Raw genomic sequence first — 17,202 nt, 5'->3', positions numbered from 1 at the left:
GAAACGACCCGAATATCCTTCAGTGGGTGGATGGTTAAACATGCTCTTCCATCCATACAGTGGAATACTACTCAGCAATAAAAAGGCATGAGTACAGGCAACACCTTGGATGGATCCCAAGGGCATTGTGCTTTGTGAGGAAAGCCAATCTCAATGTTATATACTGTATGACTCCATTTATGTCGTGTTCTCAAAATGGCAAAACTATGGAGTTGGAGAACAGATCGCATGTTGCCGAGGGACAGTGAGCAGGGTTGAGGGAGGACTGGTAAAACTATAAAAGAGCAGCTCAAGGGAGTTCTTTGGAAATGGGACAGCTCTGTATCTTGATTGTGATGGTGGTTCCACAGATCTACACACTGGATCAAATTGCATAGTTATACACACGTGCCCTCCCATCAGTGCATGGAAAACCTGATGAGAACTGAAGATCTGTAGTAAAGTTAACAGAAGTAAACCAATGTCCGTTTCTTTGTTTTGATATTATACTCTAGTCATATGGAATACCATCCCTGGAGGAAGCTGGGTGAAGGGTTCCTGGGACTCATTGCACGATGTTTGTCACTTATTTGTAAGTGCTTTCCCATATACCACCATCTCCAGTCCATCCCAGGTGTTCCAGTCATCTCTCCGGGTGGTCAGATTTTGCCATCCTGTCATAATGGCCATGGCTGTGATTTAGGGAAGCTCTGCCCCCTGCATAGGTACAGCGAAGCATAATTGTTTGGCCTTGTCTTTGGTGGGCCTGCAGACTGGCCTAGCCGATGAAAGAAGTAGAATAGGAGGAGTGAGGAGGGGTGGAGGAGGGGAGAAGCGGGGGTGGGGGGGCAAGTGAGGGGAGGTAGGGGGCTCAGAGACAGTGTTGATGAAAGGGCTGGATGTAGGACCCACCCTGGGCCCCATGTCCTGGGGCAAACTTTTCTCCCCATCTGCTCTGATGCCCCTTTTGCTTGTGCCTCCCACTGAGGGCCACACTGATGGTCTTAAAGTGTGAATCTGATCATTCCCCCTCCCCATGTACTCCACTCCAGATACTCTTAAAATTCTTCTTTGGCCTTCCTTTGTTCTTAAGACTAAACTCTTGAATGTGGTCAGCCCTGCAAGGTCTTGTGTGCTGTGACCCACCCATCTTTCTTTTTAGGCTCAAATCCTACTTTATACCCCCGCACTCCCTACTGCCTTCCCAGCCCCAGAGGTCAGTTTATGCTTTCCCAGGGGAACCTTCCTCGTCCTCCTGACTCTTACACATGCCCACTTTCTACAGGCCTTTGTAATGCCATATTTCTGTCCTCGGTAGCACTTGTCACTCTTGGAATTTTAAATCTGTTTTTGTGGCTATTTGACAAATGGCTCTCTTCCCTAGTGGACTAATGCCCCATGGCCTCTGTGCAGCATTGTGTCTTCCGTGCCTGGCGCACAGCAGTGCTTTTCCATGTTTGTTGAATGAGTGCCTATCTTTGTTGCTTGTTTCTCTGGGCTTGTGATTATTGACACCATTGGGTACTTGGCCCTTACTCTTGGGATGGTGGTGGTAGTGGCCGCTTTAATAGACCACAGCCTGAGGGTCTGACTTCCAGAAGCAGCATGGCCTGAGCATTTCTAAAGGAACTAGTTCCTCTGGCCTCTAGGAAATGCACCTGGCGCAGGTCTGGTGGTGAGGCTGGCAGTCGATTGGAAGATGGCACGCTAAATGGTGGTCACAGGCTTCCATGTTCGGTGGATGTTTGTGTTGTTTCTCTTTCCCAGCTTCAACTTCGTTACCTGCTGACAAGTTACTACATAGCCTTAGAATGTGGGGTTCTCACAATGTATGCGGTGATACAGAAATATGTGTGCTCTGAGAGGAAAAAGCAGGCTTGGGAATTGTATGTGCCGTATAATCTATAAACTACCATGTCTTGTGTATAGGGAGAAAAATGCTAAAATGCTAATAGTGGGGATTTTTGTGTCTTTGTTTCTAAGACTTGAAAAAAATTACTTAAAGTTGAAAAATGTTTTGATCTGACTTGTTTACTTTTCCTTGGGGATTAAGGTGCATTCATCCTTCAGCTTCTTGAGATTGAAGTGGCTCCCAGGCGTGTATTACTTTTTCTCCGTTGTTTTTTTAAATTCCTCTTGTCTTCCAAGTGAATATGAGATTAATGAAAGTACCCAATGAGCTAGGGGAATTGATCTCTATGTAATTTGGTTTGAATTTTTATCAGATCTGTAGCTATCTGAGTGTGTACTGATCAAGCATCTTTATTTGATCACAAACTGGTGACTCAGAGCACTGGTTTTGGAGTCTGAGCTGAGCTCTACGACTTTTAGGGGAGTTATTAAGCTCTCTGAGCTTCACTTACTCATCTATCAAATGCTCATGGAGTGTTACTATGTTCTAAGCACTAGGGAATATGCGGGTGAATACATCGGACAAAAATCCCTGCTCTCATGGCACTTACATCCTAGGGCAGAAGACAGACAGTAAGCCATAAACATAATAAATAAGTTATAGTATGTTGGAGGGAGAAAAAAGCAGGGGAAGGGGATATGAATGTTGGGGGCTAGATTGCAATTGATGATAGGGAGGCCAGCAGAGGCCTCACTGAAAAGGTGACCTTTAAGTTAAGACTTGAGGCAGTGAGGAAGAGAGCCCTTTGGGGGGATCCGGGGAAAGAGCTTTCAGGCAGAGGCAACAGCATGTGCAAAGGCCCTGAGGAGGCAAAGTCCCTGGTGTGTTGGAGAAGACCAGAGACCAGTGTGCTGGAGGGGAGAGAGCTAGGTGAGAGAGTCAGGACATAGGCTTAGAGGTCACAGGGTTTCAGATCAGGTAAGGCTATTGTTAAGACTTGGGACTCTGGGTGAGATGGGAAGTAATCAGGGGAGCTCCAGGCAGTGGAGTTGATGTGACTGGGGATGCTGTAACTGGTTCCTTCTGGCTGTCCTGTGGAGGACAGACCCACTAGGGGCAAGGGTGGATGCAGAGAGCACAGGTCAGAGGCCAGTGCAGGAATCCAGGGGAGACCAGAGGGCTGGTAGTGGGAGCTCTGGGAGAAGTGGTAAGATTCTGGATATTTCTGAAGGTAGCACCACTAGAATTTGCCTACCAGACTGGATGTATGGGAGAGAGAGGAAGGAGGGATAACCCTAAAGTTTTTGTGCTGAGTACTGGGAAGCTTGTTAAGGATGTGGGTCTGCAGTTCAGGTGCCAGGTCCTGGCTACATATGGGAATTTGGGAGTGTTTCAAAGCCCAGGTGAGATGAGATCATTTGGGGAGGGAGTGTGGCCAGAGGAGAGAAGAGCCCTGGGCTCTCCAGCTTAGAGACTGACGGAATGGTCAAAAGGGGAGGAAAATAGCCAGCAAGTGAATGTTCTGAAAGTCAAGGGGAGAAGGTGCTTTGGGAGGGGAGTGATCCCTGCTCATGGCACACCAGCTGTGCAGCCTCAGAAGTTTCCTTCCCTCCCTGAAGCAGCTCTTCATCTGTGAAAGGAGACAATACTAATATCCTGGTGGAGTCTTTGTAAGAGCTAGATTTATTTTATCGTGTGCCAGATACTGGGAAGCTCTGAGAACAGAAAGATGAATAAGTAATAATGTACACAGAGTCCAGCTACACATTATTATTACTAATAATGATGAATACTTGGTATAAGGGGAGCTCTTAGGAGAGGCTTTTTTCCCTTTCCAGAATTAGTCCAAGTATGAGCATATAAATGAAAATTGCTACTATTCTTAACTGAGAAATAGAATTCTTCTATTATGTTCTTGCATTTAAGTACAGAATATCTGTTTTTTTTTTTTTATCTGATCAGTATTATTGGAGCTCTTAAACCACATTGTAAGAATTAGGATTAAAAAAAATCCCATTCATATGCCCACCTGAATGTACACATTCTTCAGGCTGATACATTCTGACATGTAAAAAAGGTTAATGTCTCCAAAACCAGGAAGCAGAACATTCCAAGTTTTTATCACAGAGTAAATTTGATGCATTGCATGAAATCTTCTTTATTCCAGGAAGCCTTAAGGAACGTGTGCCATCTTCCTAAGTTTATTGAAGAATATGAAATGGACTCTTAACCCTAGAGAATGAACTGAAGGTCACCAGAGGGGAGGTGGGTGGGGGGTGGTTGAAACAGGTGATGGGACTGAAGGAGGGCACTTGGTCGTGATGAGTACCGGCTGATGTCTGGAAGTGCTGAATCACTGTAATGCACACCTGAGACTAACATTGCCCTGTATGTTAACTAGCTGGAATTTAAATAAAAACTTAAAAAAGGAATATGAGGTGGAATAAATGGTAGTCATTTGAAATAAAAATGGTAATTTTGGAATAAAAGTTTTTCTAGGTGATCAAGTTGCATGATAGTTAAACTTTAGATTTTCGACTCATCCCTTCAACTTTTACTTGATGACATTTTTGAAATCATATTTTCACTTAAGGTATCACTAGATTTCTTTTTTAGGGTGAAGGTAGAGAAATATATGCAAACACATCTGTAGCTTGGTAATGTTGAAAGGTGGATTTTCCCCCTTCCTCATGATGTGTACACTGTGTGCTGCAAGAAATCCTGCTGTGCCCTTGTCTTTCTAAAGTAATTTCAGTCCTTCTGCTGTGAGCTGTGAACCTGGTCAAGTCACTTGCACTCAGCCCAACTTTATTGAGGTGTGTGGAGTACAGGGCAATCGCTGCAGATCCAGGCTCTGCTTTCCGGGACTTGATGGGGCTTTGACCAGGAGTAGTAGTGCCCCATGATCCTAGACATGTGAGTCTCAGTTTATTAGCTCCGAGCCCCTGGGAAGTTATTTAATCCCCCTGGGTATCTATTTTCCCTCTTACGAAGCATGGATAGTAACAGTAGTATCCCTCTTGGCTAGTGTACTAGGGAGAATGCATGAGATAGTGAGTGTACGGCAACTCAGAGTCGTGTTTGATGCATATTAATCAGTCCTCAAATATTAACTATTAACGTTAAATATTGAGTCATTCTGAGAGACTGGAAAATATGGAGGTATGGTGTTTGTCAGTTGGGTGCTGTGGGCAGCAGGAGATGAGATGGAGGTAGGAGTGCAGAAGGTGTATTTGTGGAGGGGAGATAACACCCTTGGGAGATGAAAGGGCGGGGAGGGGGGCAGAAGGGAGCCTCAGGCTATAGTCCCAGCCAAGCTGACAAGGAGCTTCTGAGCAAACACTGCCTGGCAGAGGAGCCTGGCATGGGCAGCCCTAGCAACCCCCACCCCCACCCCCGCAGTGCCTGGCCAGGGCTGCCCAGGAGGAGTGTCACCTGGGCTGGAAAGCAAGCTGGGGCAGGGCCTGAAGGCACCAGTTCTGTCCTGAAGGGACACGTGGGCCACCTCCAAGGCCTGCCCAGGAGACATTTTGATTCACCGCACTATCTTAACTCACAAGGGGATTTGAAATAATGTATTCCCTCCCCCATCCCCCACAGCTCAGGGGTAAATCTCACCATCTGTCTGCCACTGAGGATGATTAGACAAGAGATCTTGAGATCTTGAGGGACTTTGAGGGAGAATGAAGGTAAAAATGTGAATGTCTTTAATGTGTGGTCACAACACACATGAACACAAAAGCCATACACACACACACACACACTTAGCTATTTGTGGAATGAGGTGCATGAGGTCAGCCCATTTTAGCTCTTTGCTGCCTGTTTTGCTTGTCATGAAGGAAAGAGTGTTTCATTTATTGTCATACTTCCTCTGGGACCACCAGGTTTTTCTCAAGAAAACCAACAAAGTTGAAAAAAAAAAAAAAAAAAAAAAGAAAACCAACAAAGTTGATACCCTGTGTCTAGGAGTCTGGGTGAAAAACACAGTGGGCTTGCCTCGTTTGCAAGTGGAGAGGCTGTCCAAGGCAAACCACATCCTGCCCAGGCTTTCTTGAGGCAGGTGGTCCCAGATGGAGGCCCAGAGCAAGGAGTCATGGGAACCCAGCTCTCGTCAAAGGCCTTGGGTAACACTCGGGCCCTGCTCAGTTCCGGGGCCACGTGGGGACCCCCCGGTTGCTGTGTCCTCTTACACTGACCCTTTCTCTTCTAAGGAAGCAGCACAGCTCATCGGCGGCTGTGTCAAAGCTCTCAGGGATGTAATTTTCCTGGCTATAAAATGAAGCCATGGTCAAGATCCGAGATAGCTAGTACCAGTAGAGCAGGGACCAGCTTAAAACCAAAAAGGGGCTGTTTTTGCACATCGTGGAAGAAAAAATAGATTAAAATTGCCTTTAAAATATTTACTATAGATGTGTATTTTAGTCATGATTATAATAAACCATAATTGGCATTGACTTAAGTGTTAAAACGTGAATATATTCTTAGCAAGGCTGTGCATGTTTCCACAGTATCTCGTCTGCAGTGTGATGCCAGATGCCCAAGCCTTTGGTCACTCGGGGCTTGCTTTCTGACCGCATACGATTCATGGTAAAGAAACGGGTAAAGAAACGATGTCCAAATGAATAGGTTGACAGATTATGGGCAAAAGATACATCAGAACTGTTTAAACCTGCAAGTGTTATCAAGTTAAAACTGCTAAAACTGTAGTCACACTGTAACAGTGGGGCCTTCAGGGGCACAGATGGAAAAGAAATCAGGTTTATTGCTGTCATTCTGTAGCTGCTGTTTAACAGCTTGGCTTATATTCACAGTTCAATCTTTAACTGTTTCTCTCAGCTGCAAAATCATGAGTGTGTGCACAACCTTTTTCTCTCCAAATCTTGAAACTGCAATAATTGCCAGCCTATTAAAAAAATACATCTGCCATATGAAAGTAGTTTCAGCTATTCTGTGTTAAATGAGTAATTATGACGTTGGGCTCTGGTGGCACATGACATGAACTTGGATACATATTTGAATATGGAGCATGTCAGGTTCATGTGGTTTCAAATATTGAGAAATCCCTTCTTTGTGTTTATTGATATTTTTTTCATGGTCTGCTCTGTTATTTGGTTCAAAATATCACATGACAGATGATCTCTCTGGTACACATAATCCATGTAATTACAGTGAGCGCTGCTTCTGTCAGTGGTGGTGAAAAAATCCATACACCTTGGGGCGCCTAGGCAGTGTAGTTGGTTAAGCATCCTACTCTTGGTTTCAAGGGTCATACAGTTGAGACCCGTGTCGGGCTCCCTACTTAGCATGGAGTCTGCTTAAGACTCTCACTCCCTCTCCCTCTGCCCCCCACTGTGTGCATGCTCTCTCTCTCTCTCTCTTAAATAAATAAGTCTTTAAAAAAATCCATACACCTTATTTCTTTTTTAGCCTCTGATATTTTCTTTTTTTTTTTTTTTTAATTTTTTTTATTTATTTATGATAGTCACAGAGAGAGAGAGAGAGAGAGGCAGAGACACAGGCAGAGGGAGAAGCAGGCTCCATGCACTGGGAGCCCGATTACTCTTGCTTTTATTTAAAAACTTGAGTTTGAATGGTTTCCATTAACAGATATTTTAAGATGACAGTCAAGTCTAGGATTCTGCCAACTTGAAGCTGAACACAGCCCCCCAGCCCTGGAGCTGGATATGAAATCTAATTTCAGGCATGGTGCAATGCAGGGAGGTGGCTGATTGCCCTTGTGACAACATAGCACAGTTGATAAGCACTAGTTCTGAGGCAGGAGGAGTGTGTTATTTAGCTAACTGGTGACCCTGATTGCAGTTCTACTTGGGGTGCATCTCACAGAGCCACACAGGGTAATTAAAACTGCAGGTTCATTATTGGTGAGGTCATCCCATTTTGGTCCCATTACAAACTAAGGCCTGTCTTCATTTGTTATAATGAAAGCCAAATGGCAATTCATTCACTTTACTAAAAACTATATCCTCTTTTCCGCTTAACAGAAATGTACATATGAGTATTAAAGGATAGAAAGAATCAAAAGTCACTCTCTTCTGTTAATGAAACTTGCTGTAGGGCTAGTCTTGGCCTGTGGCATGCATTTGCCATTCCCAGACTGCGTGCTCACTCAAGTTCCTCTCAGGCCCTGTAACCCATTGCTATGTCTGTCGTGATGGCAAAGACTGGTAGGTTAGTCATGCCTGCCCATTTTTTTCCTCAGAGGGGTTAGAATGGTCTTAAGTACAGAGAAGGAACATGTTAAATATTCATCTGGTTTAATTGAATTTAATATACAATCCTTAAGATTAATCTGAAGTTTTGGAGTCATTAATGGTTCATTTTTTCCATAGCAGAGAATTTATTTGCTATTATCTAAGATAGTGAATTATTTAAGTAAAAAGGGAAAGTTCTTTCCATGAGATGGATCTCAGCAAGCTGTTGCTGCTTTCATTTGCATATGATTACTGATTATATTAAATTAGGAATGTGAGTAAGAGGAGTGGCAGTCTGAAGATTTAAAAACTTAGGTTATTAGGTGTTACATGACGTGTTGCAGCCTGGGATCTGACACTTGCTGAATGATCTCTGGTGCACTGGTGTGTGCATCGGTGACTTCAAATTTCCATTAATATTAATAATAATGGTTGGATATCAGCTTAAAGGACGGACAGTAAATCAATTAATGTGTAACATCATCATATACTTTGATTTATAAACATGTACAAGTAGATTGTTCTCTTCTACTTTAGTTTCTTCTGTCACTTCTTCAACACTGAAATTTAATGGTGTACTGGGGTGATTTGTATATTTTTAAAACAGTTTCTGAAGTGTTGCCCAAAATACTGGTGGTTTTTAACAAATCAGGTGATCTCTAAATTATTGAACAAGAATCAAGGGCTGAAAAAAAAAAGAATCAAGGGCTGTATACATATGTCAGCCTATTTATATTATAGTACTATTTTCCACCATGGTTGATTTTATATTTTGAAAGGTTACTGAACTATTAAAATATAGAAGAGCATGGGAATATCAACATCTGCCTACCTACCACCTATTTTATCAAATGTTACCATTTTGTCATACTTCTGATTCTTTAAAAATCAATAAATAGACTTCCAGTTTCAGCTCAGAGATGTAGAGAGCTGCAAAGATGTGCCTCCCACGCTTACAAGAAAAAATCTGGACAGATTGGAAATTGACAGAGAACTGAGTTTGCAGAGCAAACAGCCATTTAAAAATCTGGAGAGAGGGATTTTCTGAGACATGAGGCCTGAGCATTTGCTTACCGGAGGCAGAAGCCACCAGACACCGCAGAAGTAGGTAGAAAGATCAAACTAAAATTTTGACAAATGGCTGGAGGCTGGTTGTGGGCTAGCTTGAGAGTGTGATGCTCCCAGGGGCAGCAGAGGACTAGGAAAGTGTCCTGTGCTTTCACAGCCTTTTCCTGTAGGAATCCTGCCTGGCTCTCACAGGAAGGACTGGGGAAAATCTGAAGAAAACACCTGGTGCAAGCTGGAGGTGCTGGCTTAGGGGCCACTGAGAAATCCACTCAGATCAGACTTTTCTCCCTTAAGGAACAAAAGGCTTATTCTGCAGCGGGAAGGATGGGGTCTGAGGGCACTGGTGAAATAGCATTGCAGCTGGGGGAAGAGTTCCATCCAGCCTAGCCCCCCCACCTCACCTAAGAAAAGTCTTAATCTTAGGGAAAGGGCCCCAAGGCTGTAGGCTGAGAATGTTGGAGGGTTCCCAGTGCAGCTGGGGGTGAGGATGGGGGAGCTGGGTTCCTGGTCGAGGGGCAGAAGCACTTGTGGAGGCCAACTGCCAGACACAAACCTGCTTTGCGCTCCAAAGATGGAGGCTTAGAGGATTCACAACCCTCCCCACCCTGCCAGAGCATGCTAACCAGCCTCCAGGAATAACAACAGTGGATTACAGCAGGGAGAACTGCAAGAGACAGACTCTGGGTAGCAGCACAGAGGGAAGCCCCAAAGCCAGGAGAGGGGGCAGAAACAATCCCTAGAAGAATTTAAAGTTTCTCGTGTCTATAGGAACAGCAAACCTCAACATGGCCCAACTAAACCTCTACCTGAAGGTCTCATTTACCTCAGTATCTCCTGCTCTATACAAAATGTCTGGCTTTCAACCAAGAAGGGAAAGACATGCCAAAAGGCAAGAAAAAGCATTCTGAAGAGACAAAACAGTCATCAGAACCTGACACAGAGGGGCGCTTGGGTGGCTCAGTCAGTTAAGCATCTGCCTTTGGCTTAGGTCATGATCCCAGGGTCCTGGGATCAAGCCCCACATTGGGCTCCCTGATCAACAAGGAGCCAGCTTCTCCCTCTCCCTCTGCCTGCTGCTCACCCTGCTTGTGCACACGCGCGCTCTCTCTCTCTCTCTCTCTCTCTCTGTCAAATAAATAAAATCTTTATTTTTAAAGATTTTATTTATTTGTTCATGAGACACACACACACACACACAGAGAGAGAGAGAGAGGCAGAGACAGGCAGAGGGAGAAGCAGGCTCCATGCAGGGAGACTGAGGTGGGACTTGATCCCAGGTCTCCAGGATCACACCCTGGGCTGAAGGCGGCGCTGAACCACTGAGCCACCTGGGCTGCCCAAATAAATAAAATCTTAAAGAAGAAACCTGCCACAGATATGACACAGCTGTTGGAACTATCAAACTATATATACATGTACATTACCTATCTTATCCCACTGGGTACCCTTTATGTGCCAGGGGCCATTTTAAGAATGGTCTTAACAAGGTCTGTGCTCTTAGCATACGTTCTAACAGAGGAGAGAGAGTATAACTGCAGACAAGCAAAAAAAAAAAAAATTACAGCTAGTGAAATATGCAACGAAGAAAAAGAGGAGGGGAAAAGGATAGAGTGGCTGACTGTTGGAGTGTGTGGGCTGTTTTCAGCCAGAGTCATCAGAAAAGGCCTCTTGGGGGAGGTGAAATTGTAGCTCACACCTGAATGATTAGGAGGCTCCTGCCATTACTGAGAGCCATCTAAGTGGAGGAGAGCAAGTGCAAAGGCCCTGAGGCATGAACAAGCTTGCATCCCCTCAGTATAATATTAATGCTCTGGAAGGTAGCAGTGTTATGACAATGTTGCTGATGAGAGCAACCCCTGCAGCTGTGTCACTGCCAAGGCTAACCTAGGGAGGAAGTTGTGGGTGGGTTCTCTCCTGCTCACATTCTTTCTCTCTTTCTTTAAACACATACAGAAATTACTCTTCTTTCTCCTCATTTTGGGGGACCAGGAGAGTCTATAATACCTTTCTTATAACCACTTCAGGACCTGGCACAGAGTGAAAAGGAACTTGAATTTGCTGTTGTGAGTCAAAGCCTCATTATTTATCCAGTAAAAGTGTACTATTTATTCCTCTTCATAATTGCAGAGAATGTGCATTAATTCCGTTAATCCTCACCCCCACCCCCAACCCCCGGGTAGTGATTATTCCTATATTACAGATGGAAAAACTGAGGCTTGGAGATGAAGATTGCAAATTCCTTAAAGGCCAGCCTTGGTATCTAAACCCCAGTAGCCTGACTTTGTGTGATTGGATTGTAAGAACTGAAGAGAGGGGTAATAGAGACTCATGAAAGCAAAGTGAATACAGTTGTTTAATTCTTCTGTTAAGTCAGTTGACTGGTGAAACTGCCTGGGGAATTGGACTTAATAAGGACATGGTGCACCATCTATCATTTGTTCGTTTGGTATGAGTGCTTCAAAACTGATGAAAATGGGTAGTTTAAATAGTTTAATATCCCAGTTTCCTCTGCTGTCTTACTACTACATATATAATTACATAATATGAATACTGTGGGGACGCCTGAGGGGCTCAGTGGTTTAGCACCTGCCTTCAGCCCAGGGCATGATCCTGGGTCCCAGGGTCGAGTCCCACATTGGGCTCCCTGCATGGAGCCTGCTTCTCCCTCTGCCTGTGTCTCTGCCTCTCTGTCTCTGTGTCTCCCATGAATAAATATGTGAAATCTTAAAAAAATATGAATACTGTGAAGGCAATATTGTCTGGCACTTGTCTACTGAGAACATTCCGGAAATCAGCATTTGTGGTCTCTATGACTTAGTTACTATAACTGATATCAGTCTACTGTTTTATTTATTTTTTGTTTTTGTATATTTTTTTATTGGAGTTCGATTTGCCAACATATAGTGTAACACCCAGTGCTCATCTTGTCAAGTGCCCCCTCAGTGCCCGTCACCCAGTCACCCTATCCCCCTGCCCACCTTCCCTCCACCACCCCTTGTTCGTTTCCCAGAGTTAGGAGTCTCTCATGCTCTGTCACCCTCACTGATACTTCCACTAATTTTCTCTCCTTTCCTCCATAATCCCTTCATCTTTCACCTGCTCAAATGCTTTTTATTTTTTCTATAATGCTTATTGTTTGAGAATAAGTAAGTCATAAAAATAAACCTTAAGGGACGCCTGGGAGGCTCAGTTGGTTGAGCTTCCAACTCTTGATTTCGGCTCAGGTTGTGATCTCAAGGTTGTGAGATTGAGCCCCAAGTTGGGCTCTGTGCTGGGTATGGAGCCTGCTTAAGATTCTCTCTCTCCCTCTGCCTCCCCACCCCCCACTCAGGTACACCCTCTTTCTCTCTCAAAAAAATTAAAAATAAACCTTAAAAAGCACATATTTGGAGAGGTAGAGCTTTACATTGGATGAAGAGGATGATTATATCCATTGGTTTCTGTTTTTTGCCATTAGAGGAAAGGAAAGAACTTTCCCACGAGCACCTCTCTTGACACATGAAAAGGTTGCTGGTGTTCAGTAATGAAGCATTCATTAAAGGAAATGTAACCTGGGTGGAATTTTCTCTGAGTAGTCATAATAATTGAGCACCTACTGTGTGCATAGTTCTATTTTCTGTACCATTCATGTGGTATGATAAGCTGGGTGAGAAAAACAAACCTCTATACACTTCCCACAGACCAGAGAAGTTAAGTAACTTGCCGAGAGGAGCACAGCTAGTCAGTGCCAGACCTGGATTTGAGCCTCTAGGTGGCTTAACTCCAGCTTTCCAAGTGCTCACTCCTACTCGTACTAGGTTACAGGATATCTGGATGGCCTTGGCTATATTAAAACAGCAACAACAAACTAAACCATAATTAGCATGAAGAGGGTACCCAGATCTGTCAGATTCTAAGAACCTGCTGGGAATCTTCGCTGAGCTGGATGTTAGGCTTCTGTGAGTTTTTATTTTTATTTATTTTTTAAAAAGATTTTATTTATTTATTCATGAGACACACACACACACACACACACACACACACACAGAGGCAGACACACAGGCAGAGGGAGGAGCAGGCTTCATGCAGGGAGCCTGATGTGGGACTCAATCCCGGGTCTCCAAGATTATGCCCTGGGCCGAAGGCGGTGCTAAACTGCTGAGCCACTAGGGCTGCCCTTCTGTGAGTTTTTTTAAAAAGATTTTATTTATTTATTTATTGAGAGAGAGAGTGTGTGTGCAGGGGGAGGAGCAGAGGGAGAGGGAGAGAATCTCAAGCAGACTCCCCGGACTCCCCGCTGAGCATGGACCCTGATGCGGTGCTCAATCTTACAACCCTAAGATCATAACCTGAGCCAAAATCAAGAGTTGGAGGCTTAACTGACTGAGCCACCCAGGCGCCCTGAGGTTTTTGTTTTTGTTTTTGTTTTTTTTAATATGCAGCCATGTTCAGTTGGAACTCCCACCTCCAATGAATGCCTTATGATGGTACTTGAAGAAGGGAAATAAGTATATACATTTTTGAAAAGTTTCGTCAAGTATATTGATTTTTAAGAATAGGTGCAATTAGTAGTTCGTATTAGTTCCAAGAATTATGTATCCTGTAATGCTTTGGTTCCGTGTAAAGCACTTTAATATCACAGACTTTGTAGACTCTGCTGCTTTGACATATAGGAGTCGAATGTGGCTGGTAGCTTTAAACATGCGCAGGAACTCAAGTGTTGATTCTGCCCCCACAAGTGGAAAAATGCTTTGCTTTAATTGAAAAAACAGGCTGTGTCTAGCCTTTGACTCCCTTTACATTTAATCTGACTACTCAAGAGTTTCTGGGAGGGCGGGGAGAGAGGGAGCAGGATTCGACCCTGTTGTTCATCAGTTAGATCCTGAAAAATTTTGGAATGTGAATTCTGACGGTGACCTCCCACTGCTTCTTCTCCCTTTTGTGAAGGCGAAACAAAAACACTACCTAGGAGATTCTGAAGCCAGATGGTGGTGTAGCCCAGACTTCTCAAGCTCTAACAGTGCCCTGTTGCAGGGAGGAGGGGGGGGCATGGGGGGGGGGAGTGTGAGGGGACATCTTGTTAAAATGCAGATTCGGATTCAGGAGGTCTGGGCTGAGGGCTGGTGCGTGGGGGAGAGACTGAGACTGCAGGGCTGACAAGCCCCCAGGGGATGCTACTTTAGTACTCCTCATGGAGAGGGCCCTTCTGTCCCAGGCCCTCTTCTGTCCCCGGCCCTCTTCTGTCCCCGGCCCTCTGTCTCAAGGCCATGTTGATCATCTGAATCACCTGGGGAGTTCGAACAGCATAGCTTCCTAGCCCTCAGCAAACTGAGTGAACTAGAGTCACTAGGGCTGAGGTTACGCAGATATTTGGGGTGGGGGCAGTTACTGATGTGGTTTGATAATCTGTTAGCTTTGTCCCTTTTTGGCCGTGTGGGGGTGGGGATGGGTTGGGTAATGACAACTTAAAAAACTTCACTGTAGGAATCAGATTGAGATGTTTAAAGACAAGCTTTCTGACATCCTAAGAGCTTCCTGTTTGACCTAAACTCCATGAGAAATCTTGACAGCCACTCCCCTTGGAAGGGAACTGGCTGGCTCTTGATGATTGTGTCCAGACTGGCTGAAATCAGAGTGTGGAGAAGAGAGTGAGGACTTAATGGTTAGTTTGCTGACCTGCTTTGCATTAGATAATGTCTGTGGAGGCTCCCGGAGTGAGTCCAGGGGAGCCGGGGCCCAAATATGGAAAAGAGGAGCCATGATGATGAGGTAGGAGTTGAAATTACCATTGTGATTGTTTAAAGCATTATTTCAGCACTTTCCCACGCGCCTGGGTATGGGGTTTTATTTTTTGTGCTGCTCAGAGGGCCGGACAAGCTGAGGGGGGTGGTGCTGGGTGACAGTTCTGCTCTCATGCAGCACCGACCCGGTCCCTGGTGGAGTCTTTGAGGGTCACCCCTTTCACAGTATGAGTTTTTCTTTTTTTGATAACTGAGACTCTCCAGCAACTGAATTTTTTGTATTTCTGAAATCTTATTATTAATCTTTTCCCCTGAGATCATGTAGGAAGGTGAGACACCAGGGAGAGATGATCTTCCCAGTGTTCCTTGATCTCTTGTGTCCCTTTTAAAAAGTCCCGTTCTTTGAGACCAAGTGTTTCCCATTCTTGTTGCATTTACAATTTTCTTTGCCCCAGCTCCCTTACTTGTCTGAGTTTTTTTTTCCTTTTTTTTTTTTTTTTTTATAAAGGGAAATGCTGTGATCAGAAAAAAAACAAAAAGCTGGGTGGGGGAGAGCCAGAGGCAGGTTCCAAGTGACCTGGCTCTGACCCACACCTGCTTTTCCTACAGTGACTTCAGGCCCAGCAAGGAACACGGGCGCCCACACGGGCGCCCACAATGTGTGAACCCTGTGAGAAACCCCTGAGCCCTGGCCTCACTGAGCACTTTGCTTCTCTCTGCTCGAACCCTCCCTGCTGCAAAGACAAGGCTCTAGGACGTAGCCTGGTGGGTGAGACAGACCGAGAAACCCACTTTTCTAACCTATTGTGGTGTGCACCTAGTATGCCAAAGGAGCTGAAGAGAGGGGACCTTAGAGCCTGAGCAGGAGAGGAAGGAACAGAGGAGGAGAAGACGATGGTGAGAGTGACCGAGGAAGTGTGAACAGAGGCATGGAGGGGGAAGAAGTTTGAGAAGTATCTGGAAGGAAGCCTTGCCAGGGAGTAAAATAGGAAGTGGAGGTGGGGGTGGTAGTGTTGGGAGGGTGGGGGGCATGAGGTGGGGAGGTGACAGGGACCTTGTGCATGTTCCTTTGTAAGGAATTTGGACCCTAGAGGTGATCAGGATGCATCAGAGGAAGGATTTTAAGCAGAGGCATGTTGCCATCAGATGTAGATGGAGGAAGAGTTTCTTTAATAGGTAGATTTCTTCTGAATGAGCATCTGCCCCTGTGTAGCTTATTTTAAAAATAGCTTTATTGAGATCTAACTTGGATACCATACAATTCACCCACTCGGAGTGTCCCATTCAATGGCTTTTAGCATATTTACAGAGTTCCATAACTATCGCCATGATCCAGTTTTCGTATGTGTCCTTCATGCCCCAAAGAAACCTTATGCCTGTTTGCTGTCACTCCCCACTTCCAAGCCCAGCCCTAGGCAACCAACCACTCATCTTTGTAATTTCTCCTTTTTCTTTAACATTAAGGGGAATGTCTTCCGTGAGTGTATTAACTTGAAGGAGTCTCTTTGCCAGATTACAAACTCTCACTTTTCCCAGCTATTGCTTGACCCGTTCCCATCAGCTGTGATGCTTGTTCACTCATGTAACGGGCAGGCAGGTAGGGTGGCCCCCCAAGGGCAGGGTGTTCATCTGCTTGGGGTGACGTCAGAGACCTGTGTTCTTCTCGGCTCTCCTCCAGGGTCTCATTCTGCCGGGAGCTTCACCCCAGGGCTGCTTTCTCTGTGGTTGTCAGGCAGCTGTAGGATGGCATCTCCTGGCAGTGGGGCCCTTGGCTTACTTGTTCGCGGCTGGCATGCAGGACCCCTTTCCTGCAATCTGTGTGAGCTTAGTTCCTGTTGTCCGCCAGCCCAACCAGTGATGCCTTAGAATTAATTAATCTGCCCCTCTGGAGCTGGGAGGGGGCTCCCTGGGGGACGGGTGGCCACCTGTGACCCACCAATAGTTGGCTCTGCTGGGGAAGGAGGAAGGGAGCCGCCGCTGCCTGGTAGGCTTGTGAAGAATGCTACGGGAGTGTGTTGGAAGCTGACCCTAGCTTCCTGTCTCTGCGAAAAGCATCATTGATTATCTCACCAATTCTGGAGTTTGTACGAATTTGGTCAGGGGGTACCCTCAGGTTTACCTTTCAACAATGTAATAGTGTGGGCAATAGTGGGAATGGTGGTAACATTAACCTATGGGAAGTGGAAAGGGAGATGGACGGGGTATTGGGGTGACTGGGGGGGCAGTTGGTGGGATGAGCACTGGGTGTTATGCTAAATGTTGGCAAATTGAACTCTATTAAAAAACTTAAAAAAAAACAACATTAACCTATGGGAGAAATAAATGATTTAAGTCTCATTAGAAAACCTGTTTGCTCTAGGATAGAAATGTT

The 17,202-nt window shown here is 45.1% G+C and overlaps 1 protein-coding gene across 9 annotated transcripts in view; it reads left to right on the top strand.

Annotated features, from left to right (window-relative positions):
* SH3KBP1 (SH3 domain containing kinase binding protein 1) overlaps nucleotides 1–17,202 on the top strand; it is a 339,617-nt gene that overhangs the window by 76,296 nt on the left and 246,119 nt on the right. The gene's annotated exons all lie outside the window — the stretch shown is intronic.

This window comes from Canis lupus, chromosome X (assembly GCF_011100685.1).
Source record: "Canis lupus familiaris isolate Mischka breed German Shepherd chromosome X, alternate assembly UU_Cfam_GSD_1.0, whole genome shotgun sequence".
In the NCBI taxonomy this organism is placed as follows: domain Eukaryota; kingdom Metazoa; phylum Chordata; class Mammalia; order Carnivora; family Canidae; genus Canis; species Canis lupus.
This window is presented reverse-complemented; position numbering and strand designations above follow the sequence as displayed.